Raw genomic sequence first — 25,307 nt, 5'->3', positions numbered from 1 at the left:
TCTAGGGGAGGGGTTGTGCAGGATCCAGTACTCATGAACAAGGAAGAACTGCTCATGCATAACACAGCCAACAGCTGCCTCGGATGCAGTAATTGTGAAATTGTAGTGTAAGTCTTGAGGAAGGAAGGGAAGGAAAGTAGCAGAGTAAGGAGTGGACTCACAGTATATAAAGCTGGGGATTGCTCAGGGAATGAATGGTAAGCAAAATGCCCTGGGAAGGCACAAAGGAGCCCATGACAGCCAGTCATCTTCTTGAACTCTCTTCTCTGAGCACAAAAATAAGCCTTCCCAACATGCAAGAAAATCAGCAGGCACAGCAGGAGGCCAGCTGACTGTACAAAGGACTCCTCACTGAGAGAGCTCAAATGAAACAGAAATGTATGTACAGTGGAAGTGGGGACAGGCAGATGGAGGAGAATACAGATGCACTGCCTGGGCAAGCAGAGACTGAAGCAGGGAGGCCAAAGCTTGTCTGGAACTGATATTGAAGAGGGATGTGAAAGGCAAGAAAAAACATTTCTACCATGAGCAGAAGACAGACTGGGGAAAGTGTAATTCAGCTGCTAAACTGGGAAGCAGCCTAGTGATGAAAGGTACAGAAGAAGTTGAGGTACTCAACACCATGGTCTTTACCAGCAAGATCTGCTATCAAGTCTCTGCATCTAGTAGCAAAGTTTGAGGGAGGGGAGCTATCAAATCAAAAGACTATCCAAGTAAGCTGGACCTACATAGGACCAGATGGCAAACATCAAAAGTACTGAGAAAGCTAGTTGATGTCTCTGGAAGGTTGCTGGCTACCATCTTTGAAAAGTCATGGTAACTGCCTATGACAGGAAACAGGTTAACTTAAAACCAAACAAAATCCAACCTAAAAGCAAGGTGGAGGCAGGAGAGGATAAAGGATCTGGGGAGTTAGATAGTAGTGAGTGTCGCCTCATTTGCTGTACAAAATGTAGAGTGAGTCCTAAAAGGAAACTACTTCCAGGCATGATGGACATAAATGTGACTGGAATTAGACAACAGACTTCTAAAAGCAAACCCTATACAACCAATCTGACTGCCTTAAGCAGAAACTGGTGGCTTTGTGGACCTGGGAGAATTGGTGGTTGCCAGAGCTGTGACTTAAGCAAGGTTTTTAACACTCTCTTCCATAGCACCCTGGTTCTCAAAATGAGGAGATGTGAACTGAACAGGTAGGTGAAAAAATTCCTTGGACCATGAAGTTTCAAGCGGTATGGTAAATAATTCTAAATGCCAACCGGTTAGATGCAGTATTCCTCAGTGACTAATACTGGCCAATATGATCAGTTTTTGATGCTAGGACAGAAAGCATCCTCAGCAAATTACAGGGAAAGCAGTCAGTATGTTGGAGGGGAGGGCCACCATTCAGAAGAACCTCAGCTGATTGGAGGAATCAGCAAACAGTAACTTTGTTTAGTTAAACAAAGACAAATATAAAGTATCCTGCATTTGGGAAGGAAAAGATCCTATACAGCTTTATTGCTGCAGACCAGACTGGGAGCAGCTCTGCAGAAAAGGATTTGGAAATGAACCCTAGGAGACAGCAAGTTCAAGCCTGTTCAGCAGTGCACCCTAAAACCAGTGAAAACTAATTGTAGTTTGAGTTGCATAAGCAAGAGCACAAACAGTAGGCCAAGGGAAGCAATTATTCCCTTCTGCTTGGCACTCATGAGGCCACATTTAGAATACTGCAGCTTTGGGCCATGCAGCACAGGAGGTACTGGCAAACTGGAGCAAATCCAGAGGAAAGCCACTAAAATCGTAAAAGGGCTGACACATGAGATGAAAGACATTGTGAGGGAGTTCAGTTTGGTCTAGAGCCTCTCTAGAGCCTAGAGAAGAAAAGGAGTACACTACTGCTTTCACTTATGTGACAGGGAGTTATACTACAGGTGGAGGCAGATTATTCTCAGAGAAGCACAGTGAAGGCTCAACAGGCAACAAACTCAACGCTGCAAGGGTAATTCCAAATATATAGGAAAATCCTCACCATGATGGTAGTTGAGCGTTGAACAGAATGGAGATTTAAGCATCTGCAAGCAACCCTGGAGATTTTAAAAATTTGACTTGGCAAGGCCCTAAACAACCTGATCTAACTTTGAAGTTGAAGCAAAAAATTAAGCACCTCTATCTCCAGAGGTCCCTTCCCATCTACATTTCACTGTAACTACATTCTGCATGTCACTGCAACAGAAGTTTTCACCTATATAAGGGCAGCCTAAGTAGACTATATTGGTAAATAATATCTTCCTGTACAGCACTGAGGATTCTATGGCCAGTTACTTTGCAATGAGAGGAGAGTCAAAACACATTCAGGTAGCTCTGGATATCTGAAAGATTTCAACTGTTTGGCCTAAGTCATCAAGATCACCTCAGCCAGAGCAGTTTTAAGTTATCACAATGCATAGTAAAATCCATAAAAATGCTAAAAACTGGGCCCAACACTGATCCCTGGGGGACACCACTGGTGACCGGCCGCCAGCTGGATGCAGCCCTGTTCACCAGCACTCTCTGGGCCCAGCCATCCATTCAGTTCTTAACCTAGCAGAGAGTGCCCCTGTCCAAGCTGTGGGTTGCCAGGTTTTTCAGGCAGGTCAGACAGGTCCTGCCCTTCCTAAACCCATGCTGGCTGGGTCTGATCCCTCGTCCATCCTGTAGGTGCTGTGTGATTGCACTCAGGATGATCTGCTCCATAACCTTGCCAGGCACTGAGGTCAGGCTGACCGGCCTGTAGTTTCCCGGGTCCTCCTTGCAGCCCTTTTTGTGGATTGGCGTGACATTGGCCAACTTCCAATCGTCTGGGACCTCCCCAGAGAGCCAGGACTGTTGGTAAATGAGTTTGGAGAGCTCTTCTGCCAGCTCCCTCATCACCCTAGGATGGATCCCATCTGGTCCCACAGACTTATGAAGATCCAAGCAGGTTGCTAACTGTTCCCTCCGGGATTACAGGGGGGCTATTCAGTTTCCTTTCTCTGTCTACCAGTTCCAGAAAACAGTTGTCCAGAGGACAACCTGTCTTACTGTTGAAAACTGAGGCAAAGAAGGTGTTAAGTACCTCAGCCTTTTCCTCATCTTTGGTGACTATGTTCCCCCCCATGTCCAACAAAGAATGGAGGCTTTCCTTGCCCCTCCTTTTGCTATTGATGTATTCGTAGCACTTCTTGTTATCCCAAACAGAAGTGGCTATATTGAGTTCAAATTGTGCCTTTATCTCTCTAATTTTCTTACTACATAACCTAAACATATTCCTAAACCCTTCATGAGTACCCGTCCCTTTTTTCCATAGTCGGTAGGCTCTCCTTTTCCCCCTATTTTCCTTAAAAACCTCCCTGATGAGTCAGACCAGTTGTCTTCCCTCTATACACTCTAGGAATCTCCTAGAGTGCCTCTTCCCTGCTGAGTTGTGTTTCCAGCAGACACCCAGCAAGTTAAAGTCACCCATGAGAATAAGGGCTGGCGATTGAGACATCTGCCTGCTGCTTGTAGAATAATTCATCCCCCTCATCAACCTGGTTGGGTGGTAACAGACTCCCACCAGGATGTCAGCCTTCTTGGCCTTCCCCCTGATTCTGATCCACAGGCATTCAACCTTACTGATACTGACTTCAAGTTCTACAGAGTCAAGAGACTCTCTAACATACAGAGCCACCCCTCCACCGCTCCTACCTTTCCTGTTCCATTAAATAATCGACCCAGCGCCTTGAAGTCTTTAATTACTGACCAGCAGCTGAAAAATTCTAGTGGGAAAGGGACACAGTCTGGCCTCTTTCCTTTTCCACTGAAATTAGAAGGAACATGAAAACTGCCAAACCCAAGGCTTATTTTAAATAGTAACTTTGAATGATAAGGAAGCAAGTTAACATTGTTAACTTATTAACTCAAAATTAAAGGAGCTCAAAACTGACTGAAGAGCAACACCTCATAAAAGGAAAAAAAAAACCTAAAGAAAAACTGAATGGTGTTTTCCAAAGAGAAGACAAACAAAGTAGGACTTTCATCTTCTCCCATTAAACACAGTGCAAGAACAAGAGTAGCCCTGAGTACTCGGAGACTGTGAAGTTCTGGGGCATATCCACATCCCCTGATTTTAGCATCTGACAGATTTCAGAGGCTCAAACAACCCATCTGCATTGCTTAACTTTATCAGTCCCCCTTGAGTTGCATAAATTCCTTTCCCAATACAGTTTCTACCATGAAAAGCCCACACCCGCAGGTTGGTAAGGAGAAATCCCACAGATTCAATGTGGGAACCCCTGTCTGGTTACATCCCTTGAAGTTTGTGAATAAACACTTGGACATCCTTTTGAAAGCTGTTGCTCTACCACAAACAGTTACATTTGATATGAGATTTCTTAGCACTTTTTAGTTCATATGAAGGAACCAGAAACAATCATTATGAAATCCATGTTGAATTTATAATAGTAGAAACTAGAAGTAGCATCAGTATATATGGTCAACTTGCCACAATGCAGTGTGAGCAAAGATAAAGAATTCAAAGTTTATTTTCATCATCTTCCCATTATACACTCTTTCCTTCTGGGTTTGGTATTTTTGGGTTTTTTGTTAGTTTTTTGTGTGTGGTTTTTGTTTTCTTTGGGATTTTTGTTTGTTTGCTTGCGGTTTTTGTTGGGTTTTTTTGTTTTGTGCGGTTTTGTTTGCTTGCTTGGGTTTTTTTGTATTTGTTTTTGTTTGAAGGTTTTTTGTTTGTTTACTTGGGGGTTTTGTTGGTTTTTTTTTTGTTCAAAGGTTTTTTCTATGTTCGCTTGGGTTTTTTTTTTTTTTTGTCTTTTTAGGGGTTTTGTGGGGGTTTTTTGTTCATTTTTTGTTTGCTTGGGAGTTTTGTTGGTTTTTTTGTTTGGGGGGGGTTGTGGTTTTTTTTTGTTCACAGGTTTTTTGTTTGTTTGTTTGGGGGAGGTTGTTTGTGGTTTTTTGGTTTTTGTTTTGTTTGGGGGGTTTTTGTGGGTTTTTTTGTTGGTTGGTTGGTTTTTTCCCCCTCTTTACGCCCCAGTAATTTTCTCATACCTGTAAAAATATAAACAGCTCTTCGTACAAGAGGACACCTTCACAAAGGCTTTATTTGCATATCACCTACTCACTTGAGTGTTCTCCTCCCCCATATGCCATCCTGCTACATTTATTTTAGATTCTTCTGTTCTTAAGAAAAATCAAGTCAGATGGGTCTGTACGGGATCCAACAGCAGGTTTTGAGATGGAGTCCAAAATCTTAAGGGCAAGAATAAAGCAGTTCTGTATTGATTCATACAAATGGTTTTCTACATCCCTTTAAGCACACTTCCTTGCATCTTTAGAATTATCACAAAATTAAAGCACTCACACAGAGTATTTCATCTTAGAAGTTATAAACTTTGACATATAGTTTGTATCATGATGCTCAAAAATATTAAGACACATAGATTGAACAAATGAAATTATTCTGAAGGACTTTGGTTAGTCATTTCTAAGAATGAAGAATGTTTATCAATCAATAAATTGAGGAAAAACAGTCTCAGCAAACGCTCTGTATACACAACTACCAAAATATTGCAGCCTTTTTTCTTTATTTTTTTAAGTTGTATTTAGAGAAAGAATCTGCTTGAAATATAAGCATCCATCAGTAGATTTATGAGAGAGGAAAAAAAAAAAGAAAACTACATATGGAGACATGAAAAGTGCATTAAGCAGTGAGAACAACAAAACAGCAGTACATGAAGCTGCTCAAGTGTGGTACACAGCACTACATTTTGAATTTTTCCTTGTATGAAATATGTTAGTAGGGAAGACCTACTCTTGCAATGAAAGCATTGCCAAGAATTGCCTAAAGATAAAGCTGATTTTAGAGTATGTGAACTTCAGCTTCCCAAATACGATGAAAAGAAAAATTTGAACAATGCTTTGTCTCTGCATTACTATCATAGATGAATATTGCTACAGAGACCAAAAAAAACCAAAACAAAAAAAACCAAAAACAAACAAACAAACAAACAAAAAAACCAACAAAAAAAAAGAAAATCTTTGGTTGAAATCTGCTCTACCCAAGTAAGAAATTCTAGGCAAGACCTGCCCCAGCTACTACTAATGCTCAGATAACAAACAGCACACATACCACAGAAAAAAAAAAGTTCAGTGAACACGACTCATTAGATTGATGGCACCGCAATCAGAAATGCATTTTTTTCAGTAGGCTGCTACCAGTACATGAATGTGAAATAAGTTCTGTAAGTATCTCTGCTCTCTCCTTTGATACATGTATCTTGTCTAACTATTCCTTCTTAGTCATCACAACTTCTATAGAGGAAATATTCTGCATGCATGATTAAATCAGCAAGTCTCTCTCACACAAAAAATGCAAAACCAGCAGACTGATATCTTGAGATATCTTGTTAAGGAAGTATTTCCTTTTAAGGAATCATCCATCTTGATCAAAACTGTGCTTTTTATCCAATTCCCAATCAGAAAACCCAGTTTCTACTTCCTACTTACCTATCCTCATTCACTGCTCATTTACATGAAACTGATACAACTATTTAAAATCTGACAGCTGCATTGTGTAGTAAGAGCCATAATCTGAAATGATTTTCTGCTATACACAGTTGTCTAGAAAATGTATTCCAAATACCGACACATTGAAGCATCTGTGTAGCATTAAAAATTCACATATTTTATAAAATATATAAAACATAGATTATGAAAGTTTTTTCAAAACTTCTGAAAACAAACAGAAAACATAATCTGACTTCACACTCAGAAAAAAACAGTTCAGTTGAGCAGTGCTCTGCTGTATTTAACCAGGAAATGAGTTATAACGATAGCAGGAGACCTAATATGGAGAAAGTAAGTGTGGTTCCTTCGTGAACCTATGTTTTGCAATTCAGTTCATGAAACAGATTTTAAAGTTAAATTTCAATTCTAAAAAAATCCTGTAACTCCAAGAAAGATTTGCTTCTTCAGAAAAAAACACAGTATTCTTTATTTGAAGTAAAATTTCAGATACAAAGTATCTTTTTTGCAAGTGACTAAAACTATAGTTTAGAAAGAAATAAAGTGAGCCCTCTTCTCCACACAGCACTGAAAAGAAGGTTGCTTGCCAGTACATGCACGACAACAGAAGCAATAAATACATATAAAATAGATATATATAAAATATAGCTGCACAACATGTGGAAAAAAACCCCAAAAGAATCCTTCAGATGAACTGCAAACTTGATAAACATCTGAGGAAGCAGCATTACACATTTCAGTGGAAAAGTGATTTGGTTTTCTTTTTTTTTTTCCTTTTTGAGTTTGATTTTCTGGTTACCTTCTGGCGAACACTTTTTAAATACTATGCCATGTTTTCTTTCAAATAAACGTCGTTGAAAATTCCGAAAAGCATTCTGCAAAGAGCGAGTACACTGACAGCAGTGATGAATAAGCTTGGTAACACAGCACGCAGCCACATTTCCAAATATAGTGTATCAGCTGGCTTGGCAAAAAGAATCATGCCAAAACTGGCAGTGAGCAGTGTAAATGATCCATCCCCTCTCTAATACTGCTATCTAAGTGCAGTTGTGTTGTGTCAGACTTTGAACTTGCACACAAATAGTATTTTAATGAGCTGAAAAATATACCTCCTCTTGAGTTACAGCTTTAAAAAGTGAGCATGTTCACCCAACAGCTTTAGAAGGTAACCATGAGAAGCCTGCAGGAAAATCCCAACAGTACCAAAGAACTGCCACCCAGTGCATGTGTTTTTGCTGGTTTGACTTTTGTTTTTAAAAAACATGACTGCTTCAGCGTTTTATTTAAGAAAGCTAATAACAGTGGTATTAGAGAACTTGACTACATCACAGGAACACATTTCCTTATTGAAGCAGTGCCAGGCTTGGATGATAAAATACAGATCTTCCCAAATAATACTTCAGAAAAAAATAATCCATTTAATCATTAACAATCCCCCCCACTTTATACACTGACATGCCAAACAAGGAGTTCACTGCAGCACTACCCAGAACTGCAGTTGGGTTTGACAGAAAAAAAATCTATCATTAAAGCATTGTAAAGACACCTACCTCTCACTCACTGGGTAAAAATACAAGTTTGCAACCTTTGCTACAAAACTGTGAATATGGTCATTGTGCTGAGCAAACACTACATTAATTTTTAAGTATTTAACTGTGTTAGTTTAAAAAATCATCCTACATGATGTAGAACAGCAGAAGTCTGATTTCTTCTGGATGTGTATCTCCCTTTCTTTTCCAATGGCTTTAGAATCCCTGTAGTGCTCTGTTACATTTCTCATCTCTTCTGAGACCCCATGTTGCTTTTAGTTCCCTCCCCACATGACCACACTAGACAAGCAGCATCTTCTTTTGAAGGTTTCAATATAACTGCACATGTTGGGGGAAAACATCAGCATGCACATTCACTGACAAACAGACCAAGCAGATAAATTATTTTCAATGTAGCTTTTACTCTAGCAAAAGGGTCACCTCAACTTATTTGAGTTCTCCCATTGTCAAAGTTGATTGAAAGCATCCAAGTTGATGGGTGAAGCAGGAAGAACTGACCAGCAGAGAGAACTGACGTGCTCCTATAAGCCTTATTTGTTTCAGCTATTCCTTTTTACTTTACACAGCAGTAAACCAGCTACCAAAAAGCTTGTCAAGCTTTTACAATGCCAATCAAGTTAGGAATCCCACAGCAAGAGCTACCCATCCAAGTTTAACTTTGCTTCAAGGACTCAGTATGTTTCAATGCAGTAACTTAACACCGAATCTTCTTTAATTCAGATTCTTGTAGATGCTAATTACATTATGTTCTCATTATTACATAATAGTTCCCACTCCACACATCTACTTGGCACATACTAGCACAGAAGGCGAGGGATGCAGATTTAGAGTCAGTATTAGAAGCACAGATACAGGTCAGCAAGGGCAGACAAGGGGAAGACAAGGCAATTCTCAAGCCATGCAAAGAGCAAGGAGAGGTGAGTATAGTAGGAGGCTGTGGGATATGTTCCTTGCTGCATCAAGAGGGAGGACAGATGAGTGGGATGCACACAAACGAGGCCTGCAATTTTTTTTTCTCGTTTGACTGCCTAGACTAAGTCCTTTTCCCCTCTACTTCAGAGAAGGAAGTGTATCATCTCTTATATCAACATATGTTAAGGAGCCAGGGTCTTAAGGGACAAGCTGAATGCCTCTAGGCAACTGACAGGAGTTCTCCAATCTGTATGTAGGAGAACAAATTTTACACTTGATATGACCAGTTTTACACAAAATGTGATCTTTTGCTTCCACTGATCAAGGGTTTTTTTTCTCTAAACTTGAATCTTATGACTGTGGCTAAAAAGAAAAATACATTCTATAGCAAATAGAAAGCATAAAATCAAGAAGTGTAAGAACAGTGTGGGTGGAGGAAGAGATCTGTGATCTTTAAGAAAAATTCAGCTTATACAGTTACAATGAATGCTATGTTTTCTTGTGAAAACCACCTACATCATGTCACTTGGAAACCACATTAACATTCTCATCACTCCTAAGCTATTAATCTTAATGTTCCCACTAAATAAATGACTAATTAGTTACTGATTCAATCCATTTCCCTCCAGCTCTCTCACCTTTGCTGTACTCTACCCCTTCTCTTCTTGCTATTAATTCTCCTCTCCTACCACTGCCCTTTACTTTTTCCTCCATTTCCTCTGCAAACTTGCCCCAAAAGCTGCACTAAATACAAGTGTCATTGCAGTTCACTGTGTTTGTGTATTTTCTTCCTCCACCATGTTTCTGTTCTTCTACTTAAGCTGCAAGTTCTTTTGGAAGTGGGACCTCCTGTGATTATAGAGGGGTTACAACAAGGCAGCCTTTTTTTTTTTTTAAACAGGATCTAAAGTATTGCCATAACACTGATGACAACACTGACAAAAATGACCTACAGAAAGCACTAATAAGATTAATGACAGAAAAGCTCATATTGTTTCCACTTATGATTCCATTCCACTTAAATGTAAATTTATGTTTCCCAAGAACTCCCTTAGCCATAACCCACACTATTTCCTTCCCTAAGAGATAGCTTTGATTTACTTGCTCCTTGTGGCAAGATGTTGTTCAGAATCAGTCCAATGCACAGCACAACTAGTACAGTTTGCCCTACATTCTTCTGCTCTCCCAAAACAACTTGCACCCCTCAAATGCAGTCCATTCTTGCTAGTTAATAATCTGTATACTTTTTTCTATATAAAATATAAGGATCAGCATGCTTAGGTTTTTCATTTGAACATCAAGTCAAAAAACCATCTCCAGCAGCAGCCCAACTCCAGATACACATGTTCTGCAGAAGAAAATCCTGGAACACGCATATATTGGTTACGCAGTGTGGTTTTCTTTCAGTTCCATCTTACAAGGTTCTGCTTGCCATTCCTCCCTCTTTTTCTAGTGCTTGTTCCCTGGATTCAAGACCCCCTAAAGTCACAGGTCTTTCTACCCAATTTCTTGATTAAAAAGCTTACCACATTCCCTCGTATTTTCCCATCTCTGAAGAATTGTACTGAGCAACATCAGCCATCTCCCAGAGGAACAGTGAGATCAGAACTTGCTTTGCATTGTATCTTTTTAAAGTCTACAGTTTTCATCCTTATCTTAGCCTTCTTTATTTCCCTTCTCCCCTCACCCTGTCTTTTACCAGAGGAAAAGTAACAGTGACAGCAATCAAAAGCAGGTAGAGACCTACAGGAAAAGCATGACAGAGGGATTTTTCTCCAGTATATTAACCCTCTTTCTTGTTGCCCAAGCTGCAATATAATAAGCTTTCCTTCTTCATGAGGCCTGTGGAGTTACCCAGGTCAGCTTCTCCTACTTCATACACAAACTCACTTTTATTTTCCTTTCAAAAACCTGTACATTTCCTCTCTCAGGTAAAGCAAAATGAAATAGGTTGTCCCCTTCCCTTCTTAACAAGAACACTATTCCTGAGATAAGCTTTCCATAACCCTCACCCTCACGTTGTGTTTTTTTTTTTTATTATTATTCTGGTATTTACTTCCCACACCTTTTCTCTTCTTTCACAATCAGTTAGCAGATGAATTTTATGCCCTTCAGGTGGTAGGTACCCTTTACCTGTCTACAGTCTCTGGGCTACTTGCTTCTCCCAAACTTCTATTTTCTTCAAGGAATCTACCAAGCCAGTTGTAAGCTTTGCTGTTCTTTAAAGTAGACACAGTGCCATATGAAAAGTACAATCATCTAAATAAATGCAACTGACTAAGAATAAATTCTTAAATACTGAATGAGTAAACAACCAAAGAGAAAAAAAAAAAAAAAAAAAGACTGATACTGAAAATGTCTCTCTAGTTTTCACTAACAAGAAGAATTTACTGGCACAAAAAAAGTCGTTAGAAATATATGCCTATATTCTTAATGCTTCCAAGTGAATGCTTTGTTTCTTCTCCTATGGGATGGGTTATACAGTTACAGCATATGCACCTGTTACTGCTTTAAAAACAGTTACCATCAGCGAAGTAAATAAGAAAAACATTGTCAGATAACACTTTTGCCTTTGTACTTATTCAGAAAAATCCAGTTCTTGAAAGCCATCTGTTTTTCAGCAAGATCATCTTTTTACTTAATTCTACAGCTGAGCTGTTTACTAAGGCATAAGACAGTCACATGATTGACTTGTGTTTCAATAAACCCAGACATGAAATACATTCTTAATGTTTGTGAGAACACTAGTTACATGTTTTATCCTGGAAGAGATGTTTGCTATGATAGCATAATCCCAAAAGAAACATCCTCAACATACACAAGAAACTTTGAAAAAGTTTTGGTCTACAAAACACATAGGATTAGGTGTTGTCAAGATCTACCCTCCCAATGCTCAGATAAGAAAAATTTGCAAATGGTGAAACCATAAATATGGAAATATTAATAAGGCAAAAAAATCTTTATTAGCCAGTATGTCATAGCTACACAAGACTTAGAGTTAGAAAGTTACTTTGGTTTTACCTGTTATCCTGTACACATACACACTACACAATGCTTAATTAAAAATGTTCATATGCTAAGACATGAACTAGTAATTACACACTACCTTTGCTGTACTTAAACTGATTTGTGAAGATCTAAATATTCCACAAATTTCCAAAATAGTTCCTGTGATGGTTTAATGCAAGCTGTTCTGCTTCCCATTGCAATGTGCCAACAAGGCTCAAAATCATTTTAGCACATCACTTCAGTGACTCCTTCACCCATGCTAGCAGTGTCTTCACATCAACCAAAGTATCAACGATGACTTATGAGATCAAGAACTGGGACCTTCTATCACCATTTCCTGTATTTTGCTTGGAGTCAGGCAAAGTGACAACATCAAGAAAATTAGTCAGTGATGATGACTATGAAGGCAGGAGCTAAAGTTCAGCAATACTATGTTAACAGAGGTGCAACAAAACACTGTAGCACTCATTACATTGCCCTACTGTCAAAAACTAAGAGCAGAAGTTCTGTCCCCACTCAAGACAGCTCACATACTTCAAAACTTTGACAAGACCTTGCATGCAATTAAGAACTTTAGGATGATGGTATCTAAGTACACATTTCCATGGGAATCATTTTTTAACTCAAAATGTATGTTACACATGGCTACAACTCTGTCTTGGTCACTAAGAATCACAGCAATTTTTACCACCAAAAAAGAGGCAGCACCTCTTTAAAGGGGTGAAAACTTCACACAAGAAGTTGACCCACTTCTCCATTTGTGTTACTGAGGGGGGGGGGAGGTGTTTGTAGCATCAGATTTTTTTATTATTATTAAATTCTGTAGGATGCACAGAAAAGACTGATGCATATTGATACATATCACTATATACTTACTGTACCTGCTTCATGTAACAGCTAGAGCAGAAGAAACAGAGCCTGCCTGAACAGTTTAAGAAAAAAAAAAATCTTGGGTAACACTGCATAGATTTTTTAAGTCCTTTTTTAATTGCATTATAGTCAATGGCATAAATAATACAAAACTAGGCAATAACATATATTCCAATTAACTGGACTGTCTTCAAGGAAGAGATTTAAAGCTGAAGACACTTAATGCCAAGGACTACTGTTTAATTGCAACAATAATTCCACCTAAGTGGAATGCCCTCAAGCAACCTAGTAGCAATTGGGCCCATGATTATTGCTATGCACTGAAAAATTCTCCTATCAGTTCTGCTTAGTTTTTTGTCTTAACACCTTTGCCTCCCCTCTGTTTTCTACACATACTGTGACTCCAATATGATTTACTATTGCCTCCTAGGTTGCTCCTTTCCAATCAGATAATTATGTAGGACCGTCATACTGAAAACCTCACATCTCCAATCTCAGCACAGGCGGCAGATCCTATAAAAGGGATGGCCACACTCCCTGGGCCCTTCTAACATAATTAATTCCAATGTTGAAGTTAGTCCTCCAAGCAGCCAGGTGATGCAGATGTAACTGTACATGAGATTACACCACAACCCCTTCATTTAAAAGAACTTCCTACCCACAGACTCCTTGCAATATGTACATGAAGTGGCAAGAAACCTCTTGCAAATCACTAATGAAAAGGAGGAAGGAAGATGATATCCACAGCAGAAAACAAGTTTCTACAAGTTTTAAGACCTGCTCTGTGTTACATGGCAACATAAGCAATTCTTGCTCTCAAAACGAGTTTTCATTATACATTCATGTCTTGTAACAACTTAAATTGGCTGAAGTACCTATGTTTGGACACTGAATTGACACTACCCAGTGTGCACAATTAAATTGTGCTTGAAATTATAGATATCTGAATTCAGCTACAGCTTTGTGTTAATTCCTGGAATACCTTGTTCTTACAGAAGGGAATCTAAGGAGTTTTAAAGTAACTGCTGTATTTTTCTCTAGCTAAGAGTGAAGCACGGCTGTTCCATCAAGCTTCTGCAGCAAATGAACGCCTTGAAGATGTAGTCAGAGGTGGTACTGCTGGCACTTCACCCTGACCAGCAGTGCTTAGGATCACTATCAGACCACAACAAACAAAACACCTGGATGGTCCAGAAGTGCCTATTCAATGCCCAGGGCTTCCAGGATGCAGCCAGGAACTGTAGCACAAAGTAGTGTGAAAAAGGAAAAGACAAGTTTGGAGAATTCCAGTGGATATTTGTGTACCTTTTCTTAACCTTTCTAAGACATGTGGGGATATTTACACCAGTTAATGTGCTTGCCCTTAAATTATATTGTGTGCCTTGTATCTATCTAAAAAAGATACCTGACAGCTCATGTTGAAAGAGGACTGAGTTCATGGTCATAGGGAGGAAAAAAGTTTGGAGTGGCACTGCACCTCCATGGGAATGTGCTGTACGTTTACCCACTTGGTACACCTGCCTGTCTTCCTGCTCTGGGTGCAGAGTGACATCAGCTAGTTGTATAAATTATATATAAAAATGTATTACTGGGCATTTGTGGAAACAATGAATGAGCATTACTTTAATTCATTCCACATGCACCCATGGGAAGTTTGAGGAGAACTGAGTGCTTCGTTATATGGCAAGGTCATACAACGGTTGCCAATGTATAAACTGTAGCAGTGCACAGATTTACTGCAATGCAAGTGATAAGAAGTACTCTGGGGATGCTCTTTAATAGCTTAAGAGAAACATTTTCCCAATAAATTTATTACAGAGCTCCTTTATTTTGCTGAGAGAGATCACAGCCCTCAAGCCCAATTGCAACTACACTTCAAGTTACTGTGATTTTAGTGTCCTTAGAAAACACCCATGGCAGACCAAGCACTCCACATTTCTAAATCCCAAAAGAATACTGTTTTGACAGTTGGGTGAGGAACTTCTGACAACATTTAAATGCTATGCACATTGTAAAAAAAAGAACTTAAGAAGCTTCTGCTATGAATGCCTGATAAGTGATGTAATTGAAGGCTTAGCAACTGTTGGAAAGTCTTCCAAATCCACTTGCCTTAAGCCCACTCCCTAGCTAGTGGTTAAAATGGTGACTATTCTAGAAAGTGTGTCTAGAAGTTTCAGGTGTAATACCAGCAGTTTTGTGATCTTTTTATTCTAGACCCTGAAAGCAAAGTAGCATATTCTTTGAAGCTCCTTTATATCTTGTGGCATTCATAGTTGGCAACTCGAGCCCTTACAGTCCCTGCCACGTTTACTCAAATGCTGCAATGGTTTGAAATAAGGAAGCTTTTAACATATCCATTTGCTGGGCTCTCAGGAGCAAGCAAGATGCAGCAATATATTGTTACCTGGCTTCATCCCTGATGTTTGATAAAGTAATAACTGATGTGTATACAGACCACAATGTACTGTAAACTCTTCAGAAGAATGATAGTAGAACTGCTTGGCAGCACTTTTTTTATGCTTGCAGGTGACAACACAGATCAAAGCAGAAACATTACACACATTACAGGGTGAGTGCATGGTCCACCTTAGTTCCAAAACACATCTAGGAAGGCCACAACTTACTGAACAAACCCCTCCTCTTCATATTAAGGCAGAAAGATTGACCAGCACATTCACAAGATAACTGCCTCTAGTATACTAATAAACTGTTAACATGCCTTTTGAGAATGTTTTCCTGCCCTAATTTGACACAAACCCTGGTCCTGTCACCAACACATCCCTTTGACCCCCAGGTACGCACTAAAACCCAGAGTAGAATTGACCAGACCCTACAAGAGGCATCCAGAATGTTCAGATATGGACCTGCAATGATTTCTATAGTCCCCCACGAACCCCCATGAAGCCTGAGTTTGCCTCTGACCCCTCCAAACTGAAACTTCAATGTTGTTATTTCTAAGTATCTGCATTCCTAGTTCCCTGGGGCTATCTCACTGCTGCACAACCAGCAAAGATAAACCACTTGCATCAGATTCCAGTAGTTTGGACTTCAGCAGTCCCAGGTTTCTGGAAGCTCAGTACCTTTCATCTCATCTGAGATCTCCATGGCTTCCTGAGCTGCAGCAAGGAGCCACAGTTCAAGCAGCAGCCTCAAGGACTGCTACTACAGCCAGAGCCCATCTGCCTCACCAGGAACACCACCGTGTTTTCTTCTGCAGTAAAGGACCACGAACCAGATATTGCATTAAGCAACAAGTCACACCTGCAACATTTGCAGGATGAAATTTATATCCATCAGCCCAAAAGGAAAATTTGTTCCTATCGAATATCATCTCAAGAACAAGGGGAAAAGTAGCAGCGTGACTCCTGACAAGATTGGCTGTTAGTGTTAATATAATTCCAGGTCTTGTAGTTGAGTTTCCTGCTTTCACAAAAAGAACTATTATCTACTAGTCTGGCAAATTTGTAGATAGAGATGACTTCCACTCAGACCAAGTAATTCTTCTTTAAAGAGGACAAAGGACAGAACTGAATACAAATACTGCGACTAGTGCAGTGAAGCCGCTCTGACATCTTGCTGCAGGTGATAGCTGGTAAATCTCTACCCACCAGAGAAAAATGCATTCTGGGAGCAACAGTACTTTCCAAAACTAGACTGCTCATGTCCTGTGCCTTAGGCCAGTGTGTCACATACTGTCAGGACAGAAGTCTGCAGAAATGTGCTCAAACCAGCTTTTTGTTATTAACCTGATCTGCCATTCGAGAGTTTTCTGGAAAAGATACAACTTTATCTTTACAGAAGGTAAAATGTTCCTCAAAGTTGCACAGAATTTTGCTTTCTTGAGAGTGCAACAATAAAACCCTGGTAAAACAAAAAGAAGTGGCATCACTACATTATCTTCCCACTTTCAAACTCTGCATATGCCATACTTTTAAGTCTGTAATCACTGTTTACTAGAGTTTGCAAAGTTTTTGGCTGTTTGTATGAAACTGTTCATTGGTTGTTCATTGTATGAAACTCTACCCATACCTCCAAACCACTTGCAGAGACCAACTCCAAGATATTACAGAATAGAGCAAGTAGTTATTGTATTCGTCTATTTACTTTTTGTCTTCTAAATGTCCAGACTTAGAGTGCAATGGGCCAGTTTTTCATATTCAGGCATGAATTCAAAGACTCAATAAGCACAAGAAACAGGTTGTACGGGCCAGGTGTCCTACAGTGACAGGAGGAAATTACAACAGTATCTGTCATTGTCTTGAAAGCAGGAACTCTATTTTCTAATAGAGCATTGACAAATGCAAAAATTGTAATTTCATGAGCCCTTACAGAGCTCACTATTATTCCAAAGCATCAGCTGAGAACAAAGTGAGAAATAACTTCTTGAATGTTGACTTTTGGAAAAAAGGGCAGAGAACAGATACAATCTGAATCCGACAGCCACATGAAAACCCAATAGTCATTTTCTGCAACTGTTTTACAGTTTTATCAGTGTACTCACTGTATGAGCACACAAAGCCTCTCAAATTGGTCTGACAACATCCATTTTACTTGCTCCTGACTGACAGAATCAGGTGCAGCATACTCCAGAGGGAATGGATGCTTCTCTATTTTAAGGAGAGTTGACATATTAATATGCTATCAATGCAACTCTGCTTAGCAAAGGGGAAGATGAAACTTTGTAGGTGGTCATCCAAAGTAGCCACCCATTTCTTTCTTCACTGGATAACTCTTGCTACTTTCTGCAAGTCTAAAAATACTATTCCAGTAGGCAAAGTTCCTTGAGCAAAGACATTCACCCATGCACAGCTCAGCTTCCTGCTGAGATCCACTTCATTTGAAAAAGGCAGCTTCCAAAGAAAAGATTATCCACTTGCAAGATCATTGATACATATAAGACAGCCTCCAAACATTAAGACATAGCAGGAATATCCAAAGCCAGGCAGTGCTACCCTTCACAGTGAGCAGTAGTAGCTATAAAAGGGCTGGGAGATTACAGAGGTTATCAGTAGAGAGTCACAATATTGTTGAAATTTATCATTTACCAGTTTCTTGAATCCTAGCAGCTCTAACCAAGTCACCTGGAAGCTCACAGACCACTCAGATGCCACAGTCTGTACAAGGCAGTGGAGTATTGACTCTGAAGGTTGTAAGCCTATTTTGAAAAGTCAGCTTTGTTTTTTGTAAGAACCTAAAACTTGAACAAATGGCTTTTAGATAAAGGCCAGTAGCTATTTCTTAATGACGTGTTCAACAAGAAAAACTATGCAGATGCATTAAAGAAATGCTTTTGAGTCAAGCATTCAATTGGCAAAACTGAATAAATAAACCTTTAAATATGGGCAGGGCATCAGCAGATACTGGAAGATCTGAAAATTTTATCACTCATTTTGAAGAATTAAGAAAACCAATTTTATGAACGTTGGTATCAACTTCTATCCCACTCTAAATAGTCAATGGAAGAGCATATTGGTGACAACTTAGTATAGCCCAGTGAAAGTCTGGAAAAACAATATTAAAAACAGAAAAAGCTGTGGTGACTATCAAAGCAGTAAAACAGAAGCATTTTGACATAAATCCTGAAATGCTATCTCTACAGGTATCAAAAACATAACAAAATCATCTATATGCCTAAACACTTATATCTTTGGATGATAGTTTTCAAAATGATAAATCATATTCTGTTAGGGAAAAAAGTAACATCAGATGCTCCAACAAATCTTATATAGTTTCCTGGAATCAGAGATTTGATGCAAAAGGATAACTTGGTATTTGTTAACTCAAGCATCTGTTCATGGTTTCACAAAATATGCTCCAGTGGCTTACTACTTTCACCTCTTCTAGGAGTACATAATTGAAAACTGAAGGATGGAAAGAAAGCTATTCTGCTACTACTCCATCATTTTTAACATCTTAAGAGACAAGATTTAAATGATCACTTCCTCAGGAAGTGATCTCAGGAATGTTCCTTTGTGCAGGATGTTAAGTGAAGATGGTCAGAGGTCTGCATGAACGGACAAGATACTCCTGACAAAACTCAAAGAAACAAAACAGGTGGAAGCAGGGCCAGGTTACTCAGGAGAAATCAAGATGCTCCGAGCATGCAGGGTTGGGGACAGGAAAGCTAAAGCCCATTTGGAGTTGAATCTGGCAAGGGACATAAAGTATAAAAAAAGACAGTAAGAATGGCTTCTACAGGTGCATCAGGGGGAAGACTAGGCAAGGTGTGAGCCTGCTGTTGAATGGGGCCAGGAGACCTGGTGACAAAGGAGACAGAAAAAAGACTTTAGTACTCTATGTTTTCTTCAATAATAAGAGCTGCCTTCAGGAATCCCAGGCCCTGAGACCTAAGACTTATCCTGAGTGAAAAAGGGTTGGGAAAATAAACAACTGAACAAACTTTAAAAGAAAACCCTCACATTGAAAGGGACCACTGGAGACTGGCTTGTTCAAACCCCCTGCTCAAGCAGTGCTACCTAGAGCCAGCTGCCCAGGATCATGTCCAGACAGCTTTTAAATATCTCAAACCATGGAGACTCAGTCACTTCCAATGTGTCAGTCACTTCGAACACTTCACTAAAAATGTGTTTTCTGATGCTCAGAGGGAACATCCTCTGTTTCAGTCACCTCTTGTCACTGGGCAGCCGTGAGAAAAGCCTGGTTCTGCCTTCCCTGCAGTCTCCTTTTCAGGTATTTAAACACACTGAGCTTCTTTTCTCTCGGCTGAACAGTCTCAGCTTTCTCAGCCTTTCTTCATATGAGGAAAGTCCCTTAATCATCTTGGTGGCCCTCTACTGGAGTCTCTTCAGTAACTCCACCTCTCTCACACTGGGGAGCTCAGAACTGGACACTGCACTCCAGATGTGGTCTGACCAGTGCTGAGTGGGGAGAAGCTGCTGAAGAAAGTAAACTTGGAAGCCATTTCCATTCAAATGAAGGGCAAGGTGACTGGGAATAGTCAGCATGGATTTATGAAGGGGAAGTTGTGCCTGTAACCTTGTAACCTTGATGGGAGAGCAGTGGATGCTGTTCACCTCCACATTAGTAAGGCTTTTGACAACATCTACCATCACATACTCATAGCCAACCTTTTGAATTACCAACCAAATAAGTGGACAATGAAGTGGACTGAAAACTGCCTGCACTGCTGGGTTCAAGAGGTTGTGGTGAACAGCACAAAGTTCAGCTGGAGGTCAGTCACACAGGCATTAATACTGGGACTAACACTGATTACCACCCTCACGGTTGACCTGAAGAGGGGGACAAAGTATACACACAGATCCACAAATTATATAATTGCAGACACTGAGACACTGTTCACTTGAATTACCTAAGAGGCAAAGCTGTAAAACCAGATCTTTCAGAAGTCCTTGTCAGAAATATTTTAATGCAGAAGTTTTTAAATGCAAAAGCTCCTTCTCTCAGTTCTTGAAGTTATTATGTGGCTACATCTATAAACTCTGTCATCAGGTAAAGGTAACTAAGTACCTCCAACAGTGGCCACAAACACAATTAATCCAACTCCCAGAGGACCTGGGGCAGGCAGGAAACAACCTCATGCTTGGCTGGCACCAACCCCTCCCCACGAAGTAACTCATATTCCCTTAACTTACCATCAGAATGGGCACACTGAGCAAGACCCAGCATATGGAAGGTTCCATGGGACCATCAACACAGGTTCCATGGAAGTAGAAACCCACACATCACATCCTCTTCCTACTCCACTAAAACACTACATGAAAACTTTGGGCAGTGGTGCTGTAAAGCATTAAAGGTAAAGCAAGATTCTGCTACGTTTATTAACTAAGAAATACAGGCAGCATTTGCAATGTAAGAGACTTAGTTTTACTGAGATAATTCCATCACTATATATGATGTCCTAAAATATATACAAGCATATAAAAAGCACGACCTACAAATTGGTCTGCATGCAAGAGGCTAGAATCATACTGCTGACACAAGAGCCCCAGAGATGGACTCCCCTCCTTTCAGTACAGGTTATCACATTCTTAACAGGAACAGTTGAAAAGCAACTAAATAGAACTGATGGAGTTTACAGTCCATCTTCAGTTACAAAAACAATTTTGGCCTACATTAAGACGCTGGCAGAAAATCATGGTGTTCAAGCACTGCTGTTCAGGCACTTCCAGGACAGGTCAGCCAATTCAATCAGAGATATTTAGAATATATCCAAGAATAAAATAAACCAGGAAGTAGATACTTTCCTGTCATTCCCCAATATATAACAGCCTTTAGCATCAGGCTTAATAAATCCTTCTGAAAAGTAAAAATCCTTCTCTCAAATTAGAAGTTACATTGTATTTTGATACTTAATAGGACATTAGCAGCTACATTCTCAGAAACATGCCTTTTCCTTTATTTCTGCCTTGTGCTTTACCTACATCTGGCCAACTTCAGGGCATGTAAACACCTGTTTGCATGTACTCACTGGAGATAAAACTGATCTCAAGCTCTAATTCCCATCTCTGCATGTTTCAGCACAGGCTAGAAATAAAGATGGAATTCTCCCTGAAGTGACAGGTCTGGCATCTGTTACCAGGCCAGACAGCAGAATTGAAATGCAAGACTACAGCTCTAATTCTTCCTTATTTCAAAGAAAGAAAAAGCATTAGTAGACTTGCTGAACAGTATGGGAAGTGGTAAAGGACGGACAGGGGTAGATGGTGCAACCAGAATAAGTCATTTGGTAGAAGAAATGCAAGCAAGAGCCAATGTAGGGCAGAGCAGCTAAAAACAGAAAAAGGGAGCAGAGAAGGTTACAGCAGAGGAAGGGCAAGAGCAAAAATGCAAAGCAATGTTAAAATACACTTGGGCATGAACTCATCTCTTAATTACTACAAACACAAGCCTCTTCAAAGAGAGAACACTAACAGGGCATTTTTATGGAGCAATGAACTGCCGCTGTACTTTCAGATTTGAGAGATCCTTTCTTACGTTTCACAAGTAGTAGCCCAAGTTGAAACATTATTAGACATGTAAAACCAAACCTAGGAGACTAAAGTGTCTCTAAGTTAGCTGGTAAAGGATGGTCAGAGTCCAACTAATAATCCCATTTGCTATAATGAGCTGTACCACCAGAGGTTTGCCAATATGAGCACAAACCTAAAGCATATGGAAAAGAGGAAAGGTTGAACCACTACTGTATACACTGCACACATCTCTCCTGCTAAGAACAAACTCTGCTAATGCACATTTTTGTTTCAGGTTAAGGAAAGAATGATGGCATATAAATATTACTGTGATATTGAGACAAAGCCAAACCTACAAAATAATATCAAAAGAAGTCACTAAAATTAGCTAGATGTTTATTTGATGCACTTTAAAAAAAGTACCACTCCAAAAAAATTAGCTAATTGTTGGGAACCAAATTCCAAAAGACTTACTCTCATAATTAGAATCAAAAAACCACATCTTGATAATATTCTTATTTGGGATGCTCAAGATACTCCTAATCTGCTAAAAAAATTAAGTACTGTCATTTTGACATTATTTCCGCCCCACCCATTTGAACCTAGCTAGATACTAAATACAAGACTGGCCCATGAATTAAATATAAACTTCTGGTAAGAAATTATTAATTTGAAGGTAACGCAAAATGCTGAAGGGCAAAGAAAAATGGCCACATCCAAGAGAACAGCTCAAGGAAATGTATTTCTAAAATCACTTTTATCAGTTTGCTAATTCTGAACTATATTATTTTCTACAGGATTGTCCCTATGTCCCCTCACCATCCATGAAAGCTCTCTTAGGCACAAAGGGTGCTTCTTACTATAAACACCTCACTGATCTTCTAAGGGAAGATAGTTTACTAACTGCTCCACAGGAAACAAGCTCTTTCTTAATGATTAGTAACTCCCCTACCTCTCTCTTGAGCCAGCTCCTCAGACAGCTATTTGACCAGGAAAGAAAAAATATTTACTCTTTGCAGAAGAGAAGCTGTTAAACTCTACCACTTTGCCAAAATACTTTTGCCATTTCATTTCTTTGCTTGAGTTTTGTTCCTCTGGAAGACTCCCATAAACTTTTTTTCTCTTAATTCCTTTTGAGCAAAATTAAAATCCTTCCTGTACCGTTTTTATTTCCATGTCCCTAAATATGTTCTTAATTTAGGAAATATTAACCTCTCTGTGTAAAATACAACTCCTCATTGAGAAGGAAGCAAAGACACACTGACTTCAGCCACCAGCATGGTCAGACTTAACAGAGCCACCCAGGCCTCCAAAAGCTCTCGGTGCTTAAGCCACAAGCACTGTGAGGTCTCCTTTAACAAGCACTGGGCTCTATGACAGCCTGAAAAGATACAGATCCCTCAAGATCTCCAGTACCCCTAAAGTGCCTTTTTCTTTTTCAAAGAGCAACCCCCAGAACACTGAAACCACCCCATTCAGCAGTTTAACTACATAATCAGCACCACTACGACGTATTACAGAGATACAGTAGACATGTCTAAACAGATTACATTTATTACAACAAAAATATCATCCAGATGTACACTTTTGCATGCAGAGAAGCACTATATGGTTTACTTTTAATTGATGTACCATACCAAAATCAGAAGTCTATTTCAAGGCACATCTGACTTCAACTAGAGACCAGACCATCTCTGGGAACAGTGACATCCAGATTTACAAATGATTCCAGGGTTTGTGGCATTTCTTCCTCCAAAACCCTAAATTTCTTTCTTGGCACACCATGCCAAGAATGTATTTTCAACGGTGCTTCAATCCAGCCTGCTAAACATAACTGTAAACTTTATTAAAGCACAAGCTGGCACAGCTGAATCTCTACCATATTAAATTACTTAATCAAGCAAACACATCAGGAAACACCCCCGCCTTCGTGCTCATCACGCCTCTCCCTCTAACAACTTGCACACAGGCTTACTATTTTATACCAGGAACCTGATAGTGGACACACAGAATGCCACAGCTGTTTACTCACCTACAAAATACTTATGTTTCACTGTTGTGAGTTACGAGCTCCCAACAAGTGAGAGCAGAAAACACTTGTGAGACATTAAGCTAACATTTGTAGCAATTTTCACAGAACAAAGCTGTCACTCGAAGAGACAGGTGCTGCTTACATTACATGCTCTTGGAAGGGTCAAAGACAATTCGCTTTCTACTTGATCTCATGAGCAAGCTTACGTGCCATGGATAAGTCCATCCAGAAGAGCAGACACCAAGCCTGGGGGAAGAGCAGCCTTCAACTAAGCTGTGAGGGACAACTTCCAAAAGGAAGAACTGAGCCTATCTCGATGACTGAACATCCCCTTATGGCAAAAAAACCATACAACAAATTCAAAATTTAGGAGGTTGCTAAGAGCTAAAGACAAGGCACTGCCTCAGCTTAAGCCACTCTAACCAAGTGCTGCCGGGTAAGGAGGAAGAGGAGGGAGGGTTCACGGGATGGGCCATCTCAGTAGCTCTTGTGGCAATAGGGAAGCCTAGAACACCGAGGCTGTTTCAGGAGTAACGTCCCTGCACGATAAACACTTTAGATGGTTTACTGTAATTTTAAACCCCACCTTTTTTCCTCCAAAGGCTTAACCCCTTTACTAAATCAGGCTGCAGACGGGGCCAGAAAGGAAAGGAAGCAGAGCACTCCTCTCCAGGCAGAGGAGCCATACACTGAGTCAGACCCGAGCGCTGCAGGCACGGGAGCCTCTCCGGGAAGCTGGAGTAGGAATCATTCAAAACGTGTCACGCACCACCAAAAAAAAAAAAAAAAAAAAAAAGGGAATGACATCACGGGGAGAGCAGCTTTAAGCCATTTGTTTTACTCTGGTTTCTGATCAGCCTGCGGGAGGGGCAGGGGGATGGGGCCGGAGAAGCGCCAATGCCGCAGCCTCGCTCACTTCAGACCGGCCTGGAACGAGCGGGGGGCCCTCGGGCCGGGATGGGGAGAAGGCCACGGCGAGCGGGGCCGCGACGGCGCTGCGGGGCCAGGGGGAAGGCGAGGAGGCCCGGCCTGGCCCCGGCCCTACCCCGCGGGGGAAGGCGGGGGCGGCGGCAGGGGGTGTCTGGGGAGAGCGGCGCCTCCCGGGGGGCGAGGCCGCGCCAGGCGGGCTGCGGGGAAGGGTGCGGGCCCGGGCGGGGCTCTGGGCTGCGGCAGGACGGGGGCCCGGCCGGGCCGGCCTTACCTCCCTCCCTGCGCGGGCGCTCCGCGGGCCGAGGCGGCGGCTCAGCCCGAGCCCCGCCGGACGCGCCGCCCGCGCCGGGAGGGAGGGGCGGCTGGAGCCCCGCCCCCCCCGCCGCGCCCCGCGCCGCCATTGGCCGCGCCACCCCCTCCGGCATCCTCAGGGACCAATCCGCAGCGAGCCCAGCACAGGCGGCCTTGCGAAACGCCACGGCATTTAAACCCGCCTCGGCATTTCTATTGGCTGTTCGCAGCTGGCGATCTTCCCCTTCTGGCTCTCTGATTGGT

General features: G+C 40.8%; 1 protein-coding gene across 1 annotated transcript in view; it reads right to left on the bottom strand.

Annotated features, from left to right (window-relative positions):
- The window catches only part of SETD3 (SET domain containing 3, actin histidine methyltransferase), a 64,719-nt gene extending 39,604 nt beyond the window's left edge, over positions 1-25,115 (bottom strand). The window contains exon 1 of the mRNA XM_050335187.1: positions 25,024-25,115. The gene's annotated coding sequence lies outside the window, so the exon portion shown is untranslated. The remainder of the gene's footprint in view (positions 1-25,023) is intronic.
- Positions 25,116-25,307: the final 192 nt, after the last annotated feature.

Source organism: Myiozetetes cayanensis, unplaced genomic scaffold, assembly GCF_022539395.1.
Source record: "Myiozetetes cayanensis isolate MyiCay16 unplaced genomic scaffold, myiCay2020 scf6-25, whole genome shotgun sequence".
Classification (NCBI taxonomy): domain Eukaryota; kingdom Metazoa; phylum Chordata; class Aves; order Passeriformes; family Tyrannidae; genus Myiozetetes; species Myiozetetes cayanensis.
The sequence above is the reverse complement of the archived record's forward strand: the minus strand, read 5'-3'. Positions and strand labels throughout refer to the sequence as shown.